This window comes from Mus caroli, chromosome 19, assembly GCF_900094665.2.
Source record: "Mus caroli chromosome 19, CAROLI_EIJ_v1.1, whole genome shotgun sequence".
Lineage (NCBI taxonomy): Eukaryota > Metazoa > Chordata > Mammalia > Rodentia > Muridae > Mus > Mus caroli.
In genome coordinates this window covers 51310829-51322547 of record NC_034588.1, presented here as the reverse complement: position 1 = coordinate 51322547, position 11719 = coordinate 51310829, and the positions used below count along the sequence as shown (strand labels likewise).

General features: G+C 43.7%; 1 pseudogene across 1 annotated transcript; it reads right to left on the bottom strand.

The window, feature by feature from the left end:
* Positions 1 to 241: 241 nt before the first annotated feature.
* LOC110285767 lies at positions 242 to 1610 on the bottom strand (annotated as a pseudogene). Its single transcript, XR_002377081.2, has one exon. The product of XR_002377081.2 is annotated as an SWI/SNF-related matrix-associated actin-dependent regulator of chromatin subfamily E member 1 pseudogene (transcript).
* Between the last annotated feature and the right edge of the window lie 10109 nt (positions 1611 to 11719).

The following is an 11719-nucleotide window of genomic DNA, read 5'->3' as shown; positions in this document are numbered from 1 at the left end:
TTAAATTTTCTTTAAATATTTAGTAGAATTCTTTGGTAAATAAATCTACATTTATTGGGTTTTTGAAATTTTTAAGTTTCATATTTAAATGTAGTTAATTGTAACAGGGATAAGCAGCCGACCAACTTTATGTTAAATGAGTATTATCTATTCTCTCCATATTATTCATTTTTGTGTGTGTAGGATTCTTAATAGTATTGCCGTAAGCAGTTTTTTTTTAACAAAAAAAAAAACATTTTTTTTTTCATTTAAAAAAGTTTTAGGTCACATAAAACAAGGCAACATTTACTCCTTCTTCTCGTCTTCTGGCACTGGGTCTGTGGGCGGCTCCTCCACTGTGGCGCTGTTGCTCTCTGAGCCTGTGTTACTGTCACTGGTCCCTTCCACCTCCATGCTGTCAACCCCCTCCTGCCCACTCTCCTTGTCCTCAGGAGTAGACGTGCCTTCTTCACCATTCTGCTGGCTCTCTGCCATGTCTTCAAGGTGTGTCTCCTATGTCTCCATCGGGATGTTCTCCTCATCCTTCTTCTCCTCTGCTTTGTTTGCCACTAATCTTCCTCAGGGGCGATGCTGGTCTGACTGCGTTCAGCCTGCTCTGCTGCCTCCTTCTCCCTCTCCTCCTGCCTCTTGCGGGCCTGTTCCTCCGCTTGTGCGATCTCAGCTGCAATCTTCTCTATGTCTACTTCCACCTTCAGGCCACATAACCTTTTAAGTTCATTGTTAAAGGAGTCTGTGCTTTCCAGGAATTTCCTCTTCTTTTCCTGGTGTCGTTCCTCTATCTGAAGGAGCTCGGCTTCTAGTTTCCGCTGATGAACCATTAAAGACTGGACCTGTCGCTTGAGGACCTGCATTCTAGCTGTTGTGACAACCGACCGCACATCAGGTACCACACTCTCACTGAGGATCTCACTGATGAGACGGTGGTTTCTCTGGAAACGGGCAGTGGCTGTGTGCTTCATTGAAAAGCCATCATCATAGTCATCTGGATCCTCAGCAGGCTGAATGCTCATGTAAGGTTCTCCTTTCTCCATGCGAGACTGTCTCTGTCGACTTTCTTCCTCTAATGCAGCTTCCGCACGACTTTTTGCATTAATATAGGCAAGGTACGCAGGGGAATTATGGTAGGCCTTCATAGACTCATTGTACTCTATCTTTTCTGCTTCGTATTCGTGTAAATATTCTTGCTTCTCTTCATCAGTGAGATCTCGCCACATGCCACCAATAATCTTGCCAATCTCCCACAACTTTAGGTCAGGGTTGGAAGCCTTTACTTGGTCCCAGACCTTTCTGCTGTACCTCATGTAGGGCATCAGCGGCTTATCTGGTGGCTTTGGAGGCTTTGGAATCGTAATGCCAGAGGACGCTGTGACCCGGCTGTTGGTGCCCGGGTTTTCTCCCAGCCTGTAGTTGTTGTAGGCGAGATGACTGTATGGATTGTATCCCACAAACCCTGGTGTGCTGGGCATTTGTGTTGCAGGAGCTGGGGTGGGAGGTGGGGCATAAGATGGTCTTTTTGACATTTTGGGAGATTAAGTTCTCAGTTCCTTAAGAATGAATCTGAGACACCGCGGGCCGAGCAGGCGCCCGCAGCTCCGGCTTCGCTTCCCTTTGTCCCGCCAGCAGTTGTTTTTATATAGTCTTTACAGCTTTGATTCTCTCCTCTCGTTTCTATTGCCTAAATTATGGTCAGAAATAATCGGAGACATTTTCGTCGCGTTTTCTGTTGGAGATGCAACAGCATCTTCCTAGACGAGAACGAATGACTGAGCTGTGGCACTACCTATGAAGACAGTTCTCGATTCTCTAGGAACTGCACATTGGATTGTAGACGAACTTTCTCTGATTCACTAATTTGGGATAATGTAATTCACATATTGCCCAATTCAGTGGGTTCACTTTACACCTGTCTGTGTGGCCATATCTGTAAGTGAGATGGATGAATATCAGAAATATCTGGGGTGACTGGTTGAGAACACAGGTGCAGCAACAGAAACAGCATCCTAACTGATTCTTTCTTTAGGGAAGAAATCATTTTAATGGAGCAAAATGTGTTTGATAACTGAGCATTGCGTGAGAAGGGAAAGCTTGCTTTTGTCTGGCACTATTTTGTCAGTAGGCTACGATACAGGTGTCTCTGATGTCTGCTAAGGAAGGGATATTCAGAATAACGACATGGGTCAGAAGCCATTACTGTGCAGAAGTTTCAGAAGGCAAGAAGGACAAATGACACTCAAAGGGCCTAAAGAGCTTCTAATACATACAACAGCATTTCACCTTCAATCTCTCCTCATTATGTCAACTTGACACAGGCTAGTTATCTGAAAGGAGGGAACCTCATTTAAGAAAATGTCTCCCTAAGATCTGGCTATAGGACATTTGCTTAAATAGTGATTGATGGAGGAGGGTGCTTCATTTGGGGGTTAATGGAGGAAGGCCTAGCCCATTGTGGGTGGGGCTATCCCTGGGCTAGTAGTCCTGGGTTGTATAAGAAAGCAGGCTGAGCAAGCCATGGGAAGCATATAAAGTAGCATCCCTCCATGGCCTGCCTCTGCATCAGCTCCTGCCTTCAGGTTCCTGCCCTGGCTTCCTTTAAAGATAGATTACAATGTGGAAGTGTGAGCTAAACAAACTCTTTCCTCTCCAACTTGCCTTTTGGTTATGGTGTTTCCTTACAGCAATAGAAACTCTAAGTTACCCATGGACTCTCTGAAGGGGGATCACACTCCAACAATCCTTGGGATGCTCTGAGCAGTCCCGTTATGATGCACACAAGGTATATTTTAATTGGAGAACAAGGAAACACATTTTTATTTTGATTAATGATCCAAATTATCCAGTTTCTTTAGAACCAAAGATATTTTTAAACATTCCAATAAAGTCCCTGATAACTTCTTTCAAAATAATTGTGTCTAAAGCACGCGTCTCAGCTCTGCCTGTGCAGCAGAATCATTTGGTATAATGATTAATTATATGTGTCAATCTTGTTAGATTCTGGGGCCCAGGTGTTTAGTCAGATACTAGTTTAGTTTTAACTGTGAAGACATTTTACAGATGTGATGTGATTAAAATTGTTAACTTGAAGACAAGCATATTACCTACCGTTCCTAACACAAGTGGATCTCAGTCAATTCATTCAGAGCAAAGACTGACGTTTCCCAGCATCCTTGTTACTTTCTCATTATTGTGGTAACGTACAAAAGCACCTTGAGGGAGTACAGATTTATTTTGACCTATAGTTCCTGAGTGATACAGGCCATTGAACAGGGAAGACATGGCAGTGGGTACTAAAGCCATAGAGACAATGGCAGGATTGTGGCTGGTAACACTGCATCCAGACTCTGGAACCAAAAGTGCATAAAAAAAAAATGGGACCAGGCTGTCTTGACTCAAGTCCCTCCTGCAGGGAACCACTTACTTTAATAATACTGTACCTCCAAAAGGTCCCACAATCTTCTCAAACAGTTCCACCATCTGGAGATCAAAGGTTCAAACACGTGAGCCTATGGGGGAATGCTTTACATTTAGAAAAGACACAACTCTCCTCAAGACTATATCATGAGGCCTATAAGAATAGCTGGCCTGGTAAGACAGGCCCACTGGTACAGTAGTGACATAACTGTCCTGGGAGTAACCAACCACTTACTGGTTAGATTTAAGTTCACCTTCACAAGATGAAACTCATGTCTGGCACCATTATCAGACAGAGAACCTATGGATAAACAGGTTGTAGCCCTAGAGAAAAAAATTATTCCTATTATTATGCTAAATGGACATAGTACCAAACCAATTCCTAATGACTCATTTCATACCTATAGATCAATGAACCGTTCAACCTTTATCAGAAAAGTTTTATAGTAGACAGTGATTAATACAGAAAACCACAACTGGCCAAGGTTCAGAGGATAAGAGCCTGTGGAATGCCTGTCCCTAACTGGAATGCGTATACCATACTGTCCCTCAAAGGCTCAGAAATAATTGTTGGGGGGGGGGGAGGAGAAGTGTGTAAGAGACAGAGGCAGTGGAGAACTCCAAGGGAAAGTGTCTTCTGGACACAGCAGGGAAGCTGCACACAGGAACTCACAGTAGCCATGATAACATCCAAGGGACCTATGCAAACTTAAGCCAGACCAAATGCTAGTGGGAAAATGGAAGCTGAGCATGGAAGCCCAGATGGACCAGAGAAGCTGTTATCAGTTGTTAGCCATTAGTAGAGACAGAGAGAGCTTCCTCTAAGAGCCTTAAGGTCCCTGCTTAAGTTGACCACACTTCAATGGAAGACTACACATCTAAGAATATTTGGGTACAAATTTATTTTTTAAAAATAAAGATACAAAGTAGGGTACATATGGACATAGGGTTGAATCTGGTTATAGTTGGGTGGGACGTGAACATGATCAAAACATGTTGTACAAATCTCAAACAACTGAAACAAAATCTACCCATGTTTCTAGCATCCTGATTTGCTAGCATCAACAGATTTTGTTTCTAGAATCAACAGATTTTGGGCTCAGGACCTCTGCATCAACTTCTACCTGAATGTCTTGCCTGCCAGATTTCAAATTTGCCATCTCCACAAATACATGAGCCATTTCCATAAAAACAACCCCCCCACCCTCTAGAACCCAGCTGTCTTACATCATTTTAGGTAGTCTAAGAATGTCAGTTAAGGTTCTCCAGAAAAATAAAATAAATATCTGATCTGTCTGCTCTCTGTAATAGGGGGCCTTTCATGTCCTATTTCCTTAGGAACTGGTGTGCAAGGTGAATTTTAAAGCAAATGTAAGAAAGCTAGGCTCCACCCACAGAGATCCCAGGTATATTTAGATGATTTAGAGTATTTCCTCCTACATTTTTTCTTACCTTATACAAAGTAGTATACTCTATAAATGAGAGAGAGAAAGAGAGAGAGAGAGAGAGAGAGAGAGGAGAGAGAGAAAACATCTCCTATATGTTAGTTTCTTTTTCATGATGTGACTAAATACTTGACAAGAAGTGACTTAAAAGAGTGTAGGTTTATTCTGGTTGGAATGTCTACAGTCTATAGCAGCAGAGAGGTAATGACTGCAGAAGCTTGCTCACACTGGAGCAGATTAGGAAACACATACAGAGGGAGAGAAGGGAAGGAGGAGGGTCAGGGGGGAGGGGGCAAGGGAAGGGAGAGGGAGAGATTCATCTAGAACTGGAGTTGGAGGATAAACTTCAAAACCTGCCACCACCCCCAGTGACCCACTTCCTCAAGCCATGTGCCTTCTCTCAAATTTCCCACATCCTCCTGGGAAGGCTCTACCAGTTGGGGACCGAGTGTGCAAATACAGGAGCTTTCCAGGGGTGTTTCATCTTAGCCTTCCCCCACATGGTGGTTTATTTCATAACTTCTCATGAAAAGTTTTGGAGATTTTAAATTAGGTTCTGTTTCCTAAAGATCATTCTTGTTACTAAAGGGGGTAAATCAGACTCCAGAGAGGACTGCTGGTGTCATTTATAGGGTCCCCAGTCTTTTCCTGGGAGCCTTGTAGGTTCTGGGTGGTTCAGCCTGTGCTGGGCTCGCCTCATTGCTGTTCATCTATGCAGCCCACGGTGCCACTCTGAGCCGGAGATGTGAGCGGTTGTCTTCTTAGTGGGGACCTGAGATCTCAAAACCCCACTGTACGGCTTATTGGTGAGCAGAACAAATCTGTTCTGTCTGAGAAGTTGAACAAAAGAGTGAGGGACTGTCATCCAGGACACGGTGTCTTCAGTCTGAAGGTCAGACAGAAGCAGACAGATGATGTCTGTTGTCGTTTTTAAACCCTTGTTTTTAATTATGTTTGTCAAATGGAGAAACACAAAAGGAGCTTCTGTTTTTGCTCCCGCATTGTTGCGAAAGAGGCTGTTAGCAGAATTCTTGTGTCCTAATATCTGTGAAGCTCTAAGAATGAAGCGTCAGACTCCAAGTTCCTAATGAGCTCCAGGCAAGTGCCGAGTGTGAAGGATGATTTAAAGGCAAGAGAAAGTAAAGGCTTCCTTTTGATTTAGTTTAATCATTCTCCAGAAAGGAAAAGTGAGTCCTAAAGAGAGGGAGGGGCAGCTCCCCCGACAGTTTGTTGCTTCCAGCTACAGAATAGAACATAAAGCTAGAGTCTATATCAGACAGGCTATGTGTTTCAAAGGCCTGGGGGGCGGCAGGAATAGTTTCAACACCCCCTGGACTGCATATTCTGGCACTGTAAGTGAAAACTCTTTTTAATCTTCAAGGCTGGCATGTCCTGATGGGCTTACTTTTTTGGCCTTAAAGCTGGGATAGAAACAAGACTCTTGCCAGTGCATTCATATTCTGCGGCTAGTAGTCAATTTTCACTGCAGTGTCTTCAGAGGCCTAATGTATATGCAGTCAGCTACTCTGGGATGTTTAACATCATCCACAAAATGAAGAAGGGAAGGGAACAAAGTCACTTTTGAAGTCAGTCTAGTATTTGATGACAGCAACTTAAACTTCCCCCTTGAAATACTGCGTCAGTTTAGTAATGTGTTACATGGCTTTGGTGCCCCTCTAGTCAAAAATAAAGACACACTGGGCAGTGGTGGTGCACGCCTTTAATCCCAGCACTTGGGAGGCAGAGGCAGGCGGATTTCTGAGTTCGAGGCCAGACTGGTCTACAGAGTGAGATCCAGGTCAGCCAGGAGTACCCAGAGAAACCCTGTCTCGAAAAACAAAAAACAAACAAACAAACAAAAACCAAAAAAAAAAAAGACACCAATATTTAATTTTAAATATTTTAAAGCTTAGGCCTTAGCTGGGCAGACTCTCAACTAGATCATGTAAGTTAACCTGGCCAAATAGTCCCACCCCACTACGGCTAGTTATAATTTCCAGGCCTGTACTCATGTCTCTCTCCATTTGGTCCTTCCCAGAATCCCTTTCTCCCTACCAGGAAGTCCCGCCTTCCACTTCCTGCTCAGCCTTTGGACTTTGGCCTTTACTCTACAAAATACCATATTCCAGTCTGAATCATCAGGAGGGCAATGCCTCATCTACCTTTTTGTGTCACCCTTTTGCCCGGATGAGGGTTATGTGACCTGCTTTGCAGAAGCTCCCTATTTCACATGATGATCTCAGAGAATCATCTTTTGGGCAGGTGAGGAAGGACGAACATTCAATACAGAAAGCTGATGATAGGCTGTTGAGAGGATAACACTCAATATTCTGCCAGCATTTAGCGCACTGTTTAAGAATCAAATGTACAACCAATGGGTACAAGCGGGCCCTGGCTTTGCCTGTGGAGACTGAGTACACCTTCCCACTTGCTGAATAGGTCAAGGCCTTCCTGGCTGATCAATCTGCATTTGTGGCAAATGTGGGGCTAGAGAGACAGACAGTTTAGTAGTCTACAGTACTTGCTGCTCTTGTAGAAGACCCAGGTTCAGTTCCCAGCACGCACACAGTGGCTCACAGAAGCCTACAACTCTAGTTCCAGGAGATTTGATGTACACTTCTTGCTTTTGCTGATATCACGCATGCATGCACACAGTACATGTATACACATGCATGTGTACAGGAAGAACACTCGTGCACACAAGAATTAAATGTGTAAAGGTCTTTGGAAAAGAAATGTAGAGGTTAGGATTTAGTTGAGTGGTAGAGAGCTTGCCTGTGGGTTTGGCCCTCAGCTCCCAGGGGGAAAAAGAAAAAAACAAACAAACAAAGGAAATATAAATGTGAGACTAGAGACGGCTGTGTGAGACACACATATTAGGAAGGGAGGGTGGGAGAGGAGAGGAAGGCTGAGTTTGTTTGGGGATCTTTTGGTGTCCATGGTGTAAACGTCTCTACAGTGGCTTGTTTCCAGCTGTCAGAGTGATGCGACTCTATGTGGATGTTGAAGGACTAATGCAGGATGGACAGGCAACCAGCTGCGGCTTCTCGGATGGGAAGAGTCCAGGGCAATGATGATGGGACTTGTGAAGAGAGAAAGTGCTGGAAGCAGAGAACTCTACCTCTGTGCCAGCCAGGTGGGTAACTTTTTTTCTAACTAAGCTCAGCTGGAAAACGGGAACACTCATACCAATCCTATGGTATTACTAAAAGGAGGAAATTAAATATGCAAATGTATTCAAATCCCCTTATTAGAGTGTCCAGTACATAATAGAGCCCCATAAATATAATTTCCTTTTCTTTTTCTTCACAACTATTACCATTTCCAAACTGCCTCACTTTTTAATCTTTTCCTAGTCTGTGGGTTTTGAAAATACCACCCTCTGTTTTAATATGTATGAGAAAATCCTTGAAGTGGTGTGAGGGGGTCGGCATTAGGTGGGGTTTAATCTTGTTCTCTTTTCTGTTTCTTTTTCTTATTACAGCTTTCCTTGCTCCCACAAATGTTCGCAAAGTTGCTGGGGTTTTTATAAAGCTGTTCAGAGATGTTAAATTATTTGTTCATGGCTATCCAGAGAGTATGTGAAAAAAGCAAGAAATGAACCAAGTAACTTTGTGACCAGTCAAAGCTTCCTGTGGCCTGTGTTACTTGTGGGTTCCCAGTCATTATTAGTCTCACACTGGTGATGTTTTCTCTGGCTGCTGCTTCTTCTGTCCATCTAACCCACAACAAAACTAGATGCTGCTGAGGGTCACAGGTGGGTCAAGCACCATGGCCCTCTTCTCCACAAAGCAACTGGTTTTCACTGTCATCTCCAGTCACCGATGGGCATCCTGTCTCGTGGCACTCATGACATCCAATTATGGGTCTCCTGCTTAGTCAGAGCCAGCAGTTTGGCCCAGGGCTGGTTGAGTCCAGAGTCCACTCTGCCTTCTGCCCTGTAGGCTGGTTGTCTAGGAACATAGTTTTTAAGCATGGTAACTAGGTTATCAGTAGCAATACTAATGTGGCCTCAAAACCCATTAAAACTCAGCCAGCGTTTCTTGGAGCCTCTCCCTTAGCTCTGTATTTCCCAGGAGTAAGCTTTCTGGAGTGACCATCCAGTTGAGTGAGAGATATCACTGGAGCCCTCTCCCCCCAATTCTCTTTCCCTTTCTAGGGAAACTCCCTGTAGACCAGGGCATCACTGCAATCAATTCATTAGAATAAATTAACAGCACTCCTTACCTTCTTAGCATGCACCTGGTGAAATGGTGTTTTTAATTTTGCCGCAGTGTTCCCCCAAGAGGTGCCAAGTAAACCAGGCTTCAGCATGTCTTCCATTCAAGTCCCTGCTTTTGCTCGCAAGAGAAACAACTGGGTTGCTGCCCAAGTGCCATGTGAAGTGTGAAGGGCTGTCACTAGTAAAACCTATTCTCTTCTCTCGCTTTAACACAATGACTTAGAAATGACTCTCTGATGTTAGATTTACGGTTTTATTCCATGATAAATTAATCTTTTTTAAAATTGACATTCTCATCTACTCAGGCAGTTGAAAGCAGTTAGGGAGGGGTTATGAATCAAGACGTGCTGCAGAATACTAAATATTGTGTCCTACCATGGGAGAAGGAAGGGACCTGGGAAAACTACCTCTAAAATACTAACCCATGATATAGTATTTCTGAATAATTCACACTTAATTTTCGTTAGAGAGCTAGATGGTTGAGTGTTCTAGCATTTCTTTCTTGTGCTTCTGGTCATGAGGTTTTAGCATGGGGATGTTTGTCAGGCAGCAGGCATGGAATAGTGTTATTTCAACAACAATTGTAGTCATACAAAATTCAAGCATCGAGGAAATGTTATGATGTTTATCACAGCCAAGTCCACAGGAGGCAGCTAGACTCCAGGTTCAGGAGGAATGTGAGAAAGGGTGCCTTGGGGCCCTGAGTGAAATCTTCCTGTGTTCTTTTTAATCTATGCAAGGCGTGTTTTTAAGATGTAAGTTTTCCTAACTGAGGCATACCCATCTCTATTTATTCTTGTCAGCCGTTGTCCATCACATGAGCCCTGGATGGGGCTGCACTGTACTGATACTTCTGGTACTGAGACTTCCAGGCCCTAGTCTAGTTTGACTTTGATGACTCAGGAATTTGGCATCTTGATGTTTAAGCCTATTTTAAAATTTCTGTAGCAAAACATGTATTTCACAGAGAAGAGAGGTTTATTTGGCTCACAGGGCTGAAGGCTGAAAGCCCAAGGTTGGGAATCTCCATCTGCTCAATATTTAGTGACAGCCTTATTACAGATGACATTGAGATGGCCTGGGGCCTGTGCAGACAGATCACAGGAGGGTGCAGGCTTTCTCTGTTTTTTAAAAACCTGCTCTCAAGAAAAGGACCCATGGCAGCACCCACAATGACCTACTCTGATTCTCTCTATCACTGCAATGTCTCACTACATTGGGGGGGTTATAATTCCAACTCATGGGCTACGGAGACACATTCAAACCATCTCCAAATCACAGCGCAATGAGAAAGAGACACTGGAGAGTATTCTCCAGATCTCAGAGGTAGTATCAGGAAGGTCAGGTAAGAGAACAAATGTGTGTTTCCTGATGCATGAAACTGGGCAAGATTATTAAAATGTTATTGTTTTCAAACATTCCTGGACTCATTGCTACTGGCTTGAGAGAGCCTCGTCCTTGCTGTACCACCTCTTCTTGCACTCTTACTCTCTCCTTATGATGGAGGTCTGCCTCTATGTGCAGCTAACTCTCATGCTAACAGACAGGAGAAGGCAGTGACATTCTCTGAGTTTGCATGCTTTGGGAATGCAAGAGGGAACAGTGGAGTTAAAGGTGAGGCTCTGAGCCTTTGAGATGGCCCAGAGAGTAAAGATGCTAGCCCCAAGCTTAAAGAACTGTGTTCAATCCCCAGGATCCATGTGGTAAAGGGAGAGACCTGCACCACACAAAACAAACAAATAAATGTAATTTTTAAAACTTCAAATGTGAGGCTTTGGGGCATAAGAGAAGAAGGTTGTAAAATCACCGAGGATATTTCTGGTGTACTGTGAACTCAATTTCCTTTCATGTTCTTTAAGTAGGAATTAGAAATACTCTTAAAATATTTGTTGTCATTGAACTGTATTTCTTTGATTAAGGCACAATTTCTAAACCAGACCACCCAGGGCAATAACTCATATTTGGGGTACATTATTTAGTATAAGAAGAATTCCCTTTTTTGTTTTTTTACTTTAAACTCCTATGTATTTTCTTTTTCCAGCTAACATCATTATTTTTTATTAGATATTTTCTTCATTTACATTTCAAATGCTATCCTTAAAGTTCCCTATGCCCTCTCCCTGCCCTGCTCCCCAACCCACCCACTCCCACCTCCTGGCCCTGGCATCCCCTGTACTGGGGTACATAATCTTCACAAGACCAAGGGCCTCTCCTCCCAATGATGACTGACTAGGCCATCTTCTGCTACATATGCAGCTAGGGCCACAAGCTCTGGGGCTACTGGTTATTTCATATTGTTGTTTCTCCTATAGGGTTGCAGACCCCTTCAGCTCCTTGGGTACTTTCTCTAGCTCCTCCATTGGGGGCCCCCTGTTCCATCCAATAGATAACTGTGAGCACCCACTTCTGTATTTGCCAGGCACTGGCATAGCCTCACACGAGACAGCTAAATCAGGGTCCTTTCAGCAAAATCTTGTTGGCATATGCAATAGTGTCTGGTTTTAGTGGCTGTTTATGGAATGGATCCCTGGATGGGGCAGTCTCTGGATGGTCCTTCCTTCTGACTCAGATCCAAACTTTGTCTCTGTATCTCCTCCCACGTGTATTTTGCTCCCCATTCTAAGGAGGAACGAAGTATCCACAC